This window comes from Penaeus chinensis, chromosome 41 (genome assembly GCF_019202785.1).
Source record: "Penaeus chinensis breed Huanghai No. 1 chromosome 41, ASM1920278v2, whole genome shotgun sequence".
Classification (NCBI taxonomy): Eukaryota; Metazoa; Arthropoda; class Malacostraca; order Decapoda; family Penaeidae; genus Penaeus; species Penaeus chinensis.
This window is the reverse complement of record NC_061859.1, coordinates 544,375-554,901: the sequence shown is the minus strand read 5'-3', so window position 1 is coordinate 554,901 and position 10,527 is coordinate 544,375.

The window sequence follows — 10,527 nt, the reverse complement described above, 5'->3', positions numbered from 1 at the left end:
CTTCTCTCTTCTCTTCCTTCTTCTCTCTCTCCCTCTCTCTCTCTTCATCTTTTTCTCTCTCTTCATCTCTTTCTCTCTCTCTTTCCCTCTCTCTCTCTTTCCCTCTCTCTTTCCCTCTCTCTCTCTTTCCCTCTCTCTCTCTTTCCCTCTCTCTCTCTCTTTCCCTCTATCCCTCTATCAAATATTTCACTGACAGATAATGTAAACAATCAAGTAACTATCTTAACGGAAGTTATTAAAAACAGCATTGATTCGCTGGCTCCCTACGTAACACGAACCGTCAGACGTCCCCCTGCTCCATGGATAAACGACGACATCAAGAGAGCCATTAGCGATAGAAATAATGCCCACCAAACTCTTAAAAGTAACAGAAATGAGGCTGCCTTTCAGATAGATTACAAAGCAAAAAAAAAAATGTAAAAGTGCTAATTCAATGTGCAAAAAGAAATTACTTCAGAAATAAATCACAGAATAAAAACAACTCTGATAAAACATGAAAATTGTTAGAACACTAGTGCCTCACAACAATCACCTCACTAGTGATTGCACAAGTCCCATACAAAGAACAGACCATTTTAATGACTTTTTTTCAAAAATTGGTAAACTAACTTACGAGAAAACAATTGCTTCTACATTACAACCAAATACAGATCGGAAAAGGATTACAACTAATTTTTCAGACCACAACCAGTGGACGTAGAAACAATCATCTTAGTAATGAAACACCTTAGCGAAACAAATGCTGTAGGAGCAGACGGTATTGCTTTGCGCTTTATCAGAGATAGTCTACCCGCAACTCTACATTATTTGACGGTTATTATTAACACCTCTCTGGTCACTGGTGTCTTTCCATCGCTTTGGAAACATGGTATAGTAACACCAAGTCGGGGGATATAGACGATGTCAATAATTATCGCCCTATTACTATACTCCCTATATTATCCAAAATTCTTGAAAAAATTGTAGCAAATCAACTGACGAATTTCCTGGAGGCCAAGAACTTATTATCTAAAACACAACATGGTTTTAGAAATAGGTTATCAACTGAAACAGCTTTACTGCAAATCACTGATGAGATTTATAATAACATTGACAAAAATCAGGTAAATTTACTCACATTATGCGACCTTTCTAAGGCTTTTGATAGTGTTAACCATGAAATTCTCCTTAGCAAATTAGTAAATCATAAAATTGATACCTTTTGGTTTACAAGTTATTTATATACAAGGACCCAATCGGTAAGAATCAATAATAGTATGTCATCAAAACAAGAAGTACCTTTTGGTGTTCCGCAAGGATCTATTTTAGGTCCGATCCTATTTACAATTTTCATAAATGATTTATCAACAATAGCAAATAACTGCCTTCTAGTGCAGTACGCCGATGATTCACAGTTTCTTCATAGTGATTCAGTAAACAACTTAAATACATTAATAAGAAACGCGCAAGATACTCTAACACAAACAAAACTATATTTTGACACTAATGGACTTAAACTAAATCCACATAAAACTCAATGTATATTCATAGGTAGTCGGCAGAACATTGCTAAAATTCCCAGTGACACAATCATAGAATTTGAAGGCTGCTCTATCAAACCGAGCACTTCAGTGAATAATCTAGGAGTACAAATAGACAGATTCATGACATTTGAACCACACGTTGACAAAATACACAGGAAAGTAGTGGGTACCCTGTTATATCTTAATCACATACGAAATCAGATCACTACTGAAACTAGAATCTTGGTTGTACAAACTCTAGCTCTAAGCATAATTAACTATTGTTCAAACATCTGGGTTCGACTAACAAAACCCAGATGCAAAAAGTGCAAAAATTACAAAATTTTGCTGCCAGAGTAGCACTAGGTAATATCAGTAAACTTGATCACATCACCCCACATATCAAAAAATTAAAATGGTTAAAAGTTCACTTTAAATGCAGCTATGACACATGTTTATTTATTTACAAACTTATTCATGGGAATTATCCGAATTGGTTGATGGCCTTGCAAACCGTAGGGAACACATCAGGTGTCCAGACACGCCAAGTAAATTCCCTTTTTGTCAAGAGATCGAATACCAATACAGGGGCACGACAAATGGAAATACGTGGACCCAAGTTATGGAACATGCTACCAGATAATTTAAGAGGCATTAACAACTTATGTAATTTTAAAATGAAATTAAAAGAACACTTCTTAAATATTCAAATGTAAATATATATATATTTATGTAAAGAATAACCATTGTAATTTAATGGAATAAAATGTTTTGACTTTGAATTTGACTCTCTCTCTCTTTCCCTCTCTCTCTTTCCCTCTCTCTTTCTTTCCCTCTCTCTCTCTTTCCCTCTCTCTCTCTTTCCCTCTCTCTCTCTTTCCCTCTCTCTCTCTTCCCCCCCCCCTCTCTCTCTCTCTCTCTCTCTCTCTCTCTCTCTCTCTCTCTCTCTCTCTCTCTCTCTCTTTCTCTTTATCTTTCTTTCTCTTTCTCTTTCTTCCTCTCTCTCTCTCTTCCTCTCTCTCTCTCTTCCTCTCTCTCTCTCTTCCTCTCTCTCTCTCTTCCTCTCTCTCTCTCTTCCTCTCTCTCTCTCTTCCTCTCTCTCTCTCCCTCTCTTCCTTTCTATCTCTCTCTCCTTTACATCTCTCTTGCTCCTTCTTTCAGTTGCTTTTCGTTCTTTCTCATTTCATTCCTCGTACTCTCTCCTTCTCTTCCTCTTGCCCTCGCTTTCTCTTGCAAATCCCCTTCATCTTTTTTACTCTTGCTCTGTATTTGTTTCTCTTCCTTTATTTCTCTTCCTCACTCGGATATTTTTTTTTTCTCTTGTTGTCCGCTTTCTCTTGCTATTTCTCTTCCTATCTCTCGCTTTCCTTCTCTTCCTCCTGCATTCCACTCTTGCTTTCCCTCTACCTCTTCTTGCTTTCCTTCTTACTCTTGGTTTTCTCTTTCTATTGCTATTCCTCTTATTCCTTTTTCACTTTTCTTGGCCGTTATCTCTCTTCTCTCTTTCTCTTTTATCTCCTGGATTGATTTAGATATATATACTACATATATGTATCTGTGTAGATGCTCTTGGACATCCTTGTGTCTTGAGTTCCTCTTATTTCTGCCCCCTCCCCCCCCCCCTCCCCAGCCGCGGGCCGCGTGACGGACGCAGGAGTTAAGAATGACGTATTATCACAAAAAATCAGCAATAAAAAGGAACGCAGATAACAGCTATTCACGGCACGCCGCCATGCTTGCGCCCAAGCAGAGATGGATTCACTTTTTCTCTTTCATTCTTTATTCCTGCCTCTGGATTTGAACCTCGAGACAAGCCTCCCTCTCGGGCGGTTCGTCTGTCTGTCTGTCTGTCTGCTGTCTTTTTTTCTTCTTCTTTCTTTCTATTCCTGTAAACAGATTATCTTTCTTTTCTTCCATTCCTTCTATTCCTATAAACAGATTGTCTTTCTTTTCTTCCATTCCTTCTATTCCTATAAACAGATTGTCTTTCTTTTCTTTCCTTCTTTTCTTTCCTTTCGGCCCGTAGCTTCCCCTCGCCGCCGACCCTCTTCCGCCAAGACCAAAACCCGACCTCTTTATAGCACTCGATCCCATTTCCCGCGCACTTCTTGGGCCTCGAATCGCAACAAACCCTCTCCGGGGATGCTCCTCGCCTTGCGACTCACGGAGCGGCGCTATTTTTATTTCGCCTATACTTTTTCCCATTTCCTTCTTTTTTTTCTATCTCGCTCTCTCTCTCTCTCTTTTTTTTTTTTTTTTTTTTTTTTTTTTCTTTTTTTTTTTTCTTTTTTTGGTAAAACGCGTCTGCCTCGATCACACTCCTTTATATTTTCTTAGAAGAGTAAGGAGGGAAGAAGGTTTTTTGAGCTCTTTCGCCATCTATTTCAGTCTCCTTTGCTCTCTCTTTCTCTCTCTCTCTCTCTCTCTCTCTCTCTCTATCTATCTTTCTATCTTTCTATCTTTCTCTCTTTCTCTCTTTCTCTCTTTCTCTCTTTCTCTCTCTTCTCTCTCTCTCTCTCTCTCTCTCTCTCATCTCTCTCTCTGCTCAGCTTTCTCTCTCGTCTCTTCATCGGTCTCTCTTCTTTCTCTCTTTCTTATCTATCTTTCTTCTCTCTCTCACTCTCTCTCTCTCTCTCTCTTTCCTCTCTGCTTCTCTCTCTCTCTCTCTCTCTTCCTTTCTCGTCTTTCTCGTCTTTCTCTCTTTCTATCTTTCTCTCTCTCTCTCTCACTCTCTCTCTCTCTCTCTCTCTCTCGTCTTTCTCTCATCTTGCTCTCTCTCCTCTCTCTCTCTCTCTCATCTCTCTCTCTCTCTTCTCTTTCTCCTCTTTCTCCCTCTCTTTCTCTCTTTCTATCTTTTTCTCTCTCTCTCTCACTCTCTCTCTCTCCTCTCTCTCGCTCTCTCTCTCTCTCTCTCTCTTCTCTCTCTTTCTCTCTCTCTCTCTCTTCTCTCTCTCTCTCTCTGTCTCTGTCTCTCTTTCACTCTTTCTTTCTCTCCCCTCACCCTCTCCTCTCCCTTTCTCTCTTTCTTTCTCATTCTCTCTCTTTCTACCCCCCCCCCCCCTCTATCTATTTATCTATCTATCTATCTCCATTCCCACTCCCACAGCCATTCCCTCTCCCTTTCTCTCTCTCTCTCTCTCTGTCCCTCCCCCTCTCCAACTCTCCTCTCCTTTCTCCTCCTCCCTGCCTCTCCCCCTCTTTATCCTGCCTCTCTTTCTCCCCTGCTATCGCGCGTCGTGGCGTCGGGTCATGTGTTGTGATGGACGGCCCGGGGAGCAGCCCATGTTATATTCATCAACTTCCGTCGTTTCAACGTTATTAACGATCGCCTACCAACTATACTTTCCGTCCTTGCCTTAGAAAATTGAAAGCTGCACCGGGGCTCGAGCCGGGCAGCCCGATCGAGGGCGCACAAACGCTGCCGATTGCGCGCGAAATGCCTCTTTTGCAGCGCGGCGCGAAAGGGGGTCTCGTGTGTCGCCGGCCGAGGTTTGCTCCGGGCTCAAAAATCCGAAGTCTGAATATTAGTGGATCGGGTCAGAGGCTGCGGCCGCTGCTGCGTTGTCAAATTTTTTGGACATCGTTTACAAGAGAGAGGGCGAGGGAGAGAAGGAAAATATAGACACGGGGAAAAGATGAAGTGAAAGAGAGAGAGAGTGACACATGCACATAGGAGAGAGAGAGGGGGGAGAGAATGAGAATGAAAAAAGTTTACAAAATGGAAGAGAAAGGGGAAGAGAAGGATTAAGTGGAGAAAGACAAAGAGGGAGCACAAGAAAGATTTTGAAAAAAAAAAAAAGGTAAATAGATAAAAATATATATATATGTTTATAAACAACACTGCTCAATATTCTTTAACATTAACCCTGTGAGCGCGACTGAACCTCAGTGGCCTCAGCGACTAACCGTCCCCCCCTTCCCCAGGACCACCAACTGCGAGCACGGCCTCTGCGACGCCGAGGGCGAGTGCCAGTGCCTGCCCTGCTACTCGGGGAAGACCTGCTCCACGTACGGTGAGTGCCAGGCCCTGCGCGCCCCGTCCGTCTCCACGGCCTCTCGGCGCTTGAACTCGGGCCGTAATTCGTTAAGGCTGATAATGAGTACACTGCATGTTACTGGTGCTGTTTCTTCCTTTTTTCCTTCTTTTTCTAAAATACACAGTATATTCAAATGAAGTCGCCTTCCCAGCACATAAGCCGTTTGCCTTCCTCCTCCTCCCCCTCTAGGTCCCGAGCGGCGCCAGAGGCGAGGTCACAATGCCTCGCGAAATGACCTTCAGGAAGAGCGCATAATTCCGCCGTTGTTGAGCCGCCCTCTGAAAGCTTTATGCAAAGAGAGCGATGGCGCGGGCGTCAGGGGAGAGGGGAAGGGTGCGAGGCTAGGAGGAAGGGAGAGGAGGGGGTGGAGGGCCCTGGGGCTTGGGCCAGGCGGAGCGGGGAGGGAGGGGGGCCCAGGGCGCGAGGCGAGGAGGCAGCTTCATTACCCTGGCAGGATGAGAAAGTTTTATAACACGTGGACTCCTTAATCACAGTTAGTGGCCGGGGCGCCACGACCGCCGGAGATCAAGGGAGTTTATTGGGGCAGTTGAGAGCCGCTCCGGACACGCTATTTCCCGCGCTGGCGGCGACCCCGCGCGGAGGAACGCCGGCTGCGCCTCCTCCTTCCTGCAGCGAAAGGGCGATCACACAGTCTTCCCTCGCCGGCTCCTCAGCCCCTAAGCCCAGGCAGCCGCCGGGGCTCGCACAAGAAGCCCCGAGGCTGCTCCGATGCTCTTGTGGACGCCTGACTCCCGAAGGGCGCCTCGGGAGCTCATGACCGGACTGAGACGCTGACGAAGATGGAAGGGACAAGGAGACAAGGACAGGAAGGGAGGCAGAGGGATAAAGGAATATATATATATATGTATGTATGTATACACATATGTGAGTGTGTGTGCGTACATGTATATTTACATGTATACACACACACACACACACACACACACTTGTGCCCCCCCCCCCCGCCTGCGCCCCTCTCATTAGCGCCCTTCAAAAAGCGCTGCGTCATCCTGTTCGCTGAATGCCATTAAGCACAGAGGGAAAATTAGCCGCACAATATGCATGGAACAAAACTAATTAGGCAAGATTATCATATGCAATATTCCCCAGGAAATAAAAATGGAAATGCGCCGCAGGGAATAATTCGGACGTAATAATACGAAAAAAGTGTAATGGAATAATGAGGCTGTTCCTTCAGATCGGCCTCGGGTTCATTCAGATCCGCTTCCTTGGGACCAATCGGCTGTTTGACTTCCATTCGTGTTAATTACTCTCTTCAGTTTCTCTATCGAAACTGACTGATGTATCATGGTAAAGAGCAGCTGATTATTAATTCTTATTTATTTACCCTTATTGCAACGTGAAAAAGAGAGAAGAAAGAGTTCCTTTCTACTTTACTTGCAATTAACGATGGTAATGATAATGTCATTACTAATGATAATGATAATGATATTAGCGATGATAACAGACAATGACAGTAGCCGCAGTAATGGCAACAATGGAGATGATGACAGCAGTTGCGGTGCACTCGTATTAGGACTGATAAATCTAGTATTTAAATCATTAAAAAGTCCAGAACAAATCGTGCGTCTTTCGCGAAGGAGGCTCCCGGCTCCCTCCATCCCTCCGTCCCTCCCTCCCTCCCTCCCTCCCTCCCTCCCTATCTCCCTCTCTCCCTCTCTCCCTCCCTCCCTCCCTCCCTCCCTACCTCCCTACCTCCCTCCCTCTCTCCCTCCCTCTCTCCCTCTCTCCCTGCCTCCCTCCCTCCCTCCCTCCCTCCCTCCGACCCTCCCTCCCTCCCTCCCTCCGACCCTCCCTCCCTCCCTCCCTCCCTCTCTCCCTCTCTCCCTCCCTCCCTCTCTCCCTCTCTCCCTCCCTCCCTCCCTCCCTCCCTCCCTCCGACCCTCCCTCCCTCCCTCCCACTCTCCCTCCCTCTCTCCCTCTCTCCCTCTCTCCCTCTCTCCCTCTCTCCCTCTCTCCCTCTCTCCCTTCCTCCCTCTCTCCCTCCCTCCCTCCCTCCCTCTCTCCCTCTCTCCCTCTCTCCCTCCCTCCCTCTCTCCCTATCTCCCTCCCTCCCTCTCTCCCTCCCTCCCTCCCTCCCTCCCTCCGACCCTCCCTCTCTCCCTCTCTCCCTCTCTCCCTCTCTCCCTCTCTCCCTCTCTCCCTCTCTCCCTCCCTCCCATCCTCTCACTCTCCCTCCCTCCCTCCCTCTTTCCCTCCATCCCTACCCCCCTTCCTCCCTCTCACCCTCCCTCACTCCCTCCCTCCCTCTCTCCCACCCTCCCTCCCTCTCTTCCTCCCTCCCTCTCTCCCTCCCTCTCTCTCTCTCTCTCTCTCTCTCTCTCTCTCTCTCTCTCTCTATCTCTCCCTCCCTCCCTCCCTCCCTCCCTCCCTCCCTCTCTACCACTCTACCACCCTCCCTCCCTCTCTCCCTCTCTCCCTCCCTCCCTCCCTCCCTCTTTCCCTCCTTCACTGCCCCCCTTCCTCCCTCCCTCTCTCCCTCCCTCGCTCCCACTCTCCCTCCCACTCTCTCTCCCTTCCCCTCTCCCTCCTTCCCTCTCTCCCTCCCTCCCTCCCTCCCTCCCTCTCTCTCTCTCTCTTTTTCCCTCCCTCCCTCTCTTCCTCCCTCCCTCTCTCCCTCTCTCCTTCTCTCTCTCTCTGTCTCCCTCCCTCTCTCCCTCTCTCCCTCCCTCCCTCTCTCCCTCTCTCCTTCCCTCCCTCCCTCCCTCCTTCCGTCCCCCCCTTCCTCCCTCCCTCCCTCCCTCTCTCCCTCCCACTCTCTCTCCCGCCCTCTCTCCCTCCCTCCTTCCCTCCCTCTCTCTCTCTCTCTCTCTCTCTCTCTCTCTCTCTCTCTCTCTCTCTCTCTCTCCCTCCCACTCTCCCTCCCTCCCTCTCTCCCTTCCCCTCTCCCTCCCTCCCTCTCTCCCTCCCTCCCTCCCTCCCTCCCTCCCTCTCTCTCTCTCTTTCCCTCCCTCCCTCTCTTCCTCCCTCCCTCTCTCTCTCTCTCTTTCCCTCCCTCCCTCTCTTCCTCCTTCCTTCTCTCCCTCTCTCCTTCTCTCTCTCTCTGTCTCCCTCCCTCTCTCCCTCTCTCCCTCCCTCCCTTTCTCCCTCCCTCCCTCTCCCTCTCTTCCTCTCTGCTCTTCTCTCTCTCTCCCTCCCTCTCTTCTTCCCTCCCTCCCTCCCTCCATCTCTCCCTCCTTCCGTCCCCCCTTCCTCCCTCCCTCCCTCTCTCTCTCTCTCTCTCTCTCTCCCTCCCTCTCTCCCTCCCTCTCTCCCTCCCTCCTTCCCTCTCTCCTTCCCTCTCTCCCTCCCTCCCTCCCTCCCTCCCTCCCTCCCTCCCTCCCTCTCTCCCTCCCTCTCTCTCTCCCTCTCTCCATCTCTGTCTCCCTCCCTATCTCCCTCCCTCTCTGTCTCCCTCCCTCCCTCCCTCCCTTCCTCCCTCTCTCTCTCCTTCTCTCCTTCCCTCCCTCTCTCACCCTCCCTCCCTTCCTCTCTCCCTCCCTCTCTCTCTCCCTCTCTCCCTCCCTCCCTCTCTCCCTCCCTCCCTCCCTCTCTCTCTTCCTCTCTCTTCTTCTCTCTCTCTCCCTCTCTCTCTCCCTCCCTCTCTCCCTCCCTCCCTCCCTACCTCCCTCTCTCCCTCTCTCCCTCTCTCCCTCTCTCCTTCCCTCCCTCCCTCCCTCCCTCCATCTGTCCCTCCTTCCGTCCCCCCCTTCCTCCCTCCCTCCCTCCCTCCCTCCCTCCCTCCCTCTCTCATTCACTCCCTCCCTCCTTCTCTCTCTCCCTCCCTCCCTCTCTCTCTCTCTCTCTCCCTCCCTCCCTCCCTCCCTCTGTCCCTCCCTCCCTCCCTCCCTCCCTCCCTCCCTCTCTCCCTCTCTCCCTCTCTCCCTCACTCCCTCCCTCTCTCCCTTCCTCCCTCCCTCCCTCCCTCCCTCCCTCCCTCTCTCCTTCCCTCCCTCCCTCTCTCCTTCCCTCCCTCCCTCTCTCCTTCCCTCCCTCCCTCTCTCCCTCCCCCCTCTCTCCCTCCCTGGCTCGCTCCTTCGCCCAGAGAGAAGTCGCTTCCTTCGGCGTCGCCCGGACGACAGCGCTCGGACAAACTTGACGCTTTGCGAGGACGAGGCCGATCGGCGTCGCCCTCCTTCGGGGAGACGCAAGTCGTCCTCGGCGTGCTGCTCGGGTCGCTACGCTCGGGCCGAAAGCGGACTTGTGCCTTCGTTTGTTAGTTTAAGTGTTGCGGGGTTGTTAGTGTTTGTGTGTGTGTGTGTGTTTGAGTGTGTGTGTGTGTGTGTGTGTGTGTGTGTGTGTGTGTGTTTGAGTGTGTGTGTGTGTGTGTGTGTGTGTGTGTGTGTTTGAGGGTGTGTGTGTGTGTGTGTGTGTGTGTGTTTGAGTGTGTGTGTGTGTATGTGTGTGTGTGAGTGTGTGTGTGTGTGTGTGTGTGTGTGTGTGTGTGTGTGTGTGTGTGTGTCTGTGTGCATGAGTGAGTGTGTGTGTGTTAGCGTATGCATGAGAGAGGAGCGCGTGAGTGTTCCATGCATCTGTGTAGAATTCCCGCTCACGCAGACAGGAAAAGAGCTGCGTTCAGGGGGCCACCCAGGGCGATGAACAGACAGAGGAGACGGAAATCGCAGCTCGAGGGCGGCCGAGCACATAAATCACATAAAGAAATATTTTCTAAAGCCTCATTCAACCAAAGACTTTCTTAATTCGAGGGAAACACTTCTTTTCTCAATTAATTAGTAACGAATTTGCAATTAATGTCCCTCTCCTTGATTAAAAAACACATATATTCTGCGGTATTTGTCATTTGTCCCAAAGAAAACAAAAATGGGTAGGGTAGCAGGCGTATTGAAATAATTAACACACGCGTGTAGACGCATGGGATATTTTATATATATATATATATATATATATATATATATATATATATATATATATATATATGTATATATGATTATATATATATTTATATATGCATATATATACACATTTTT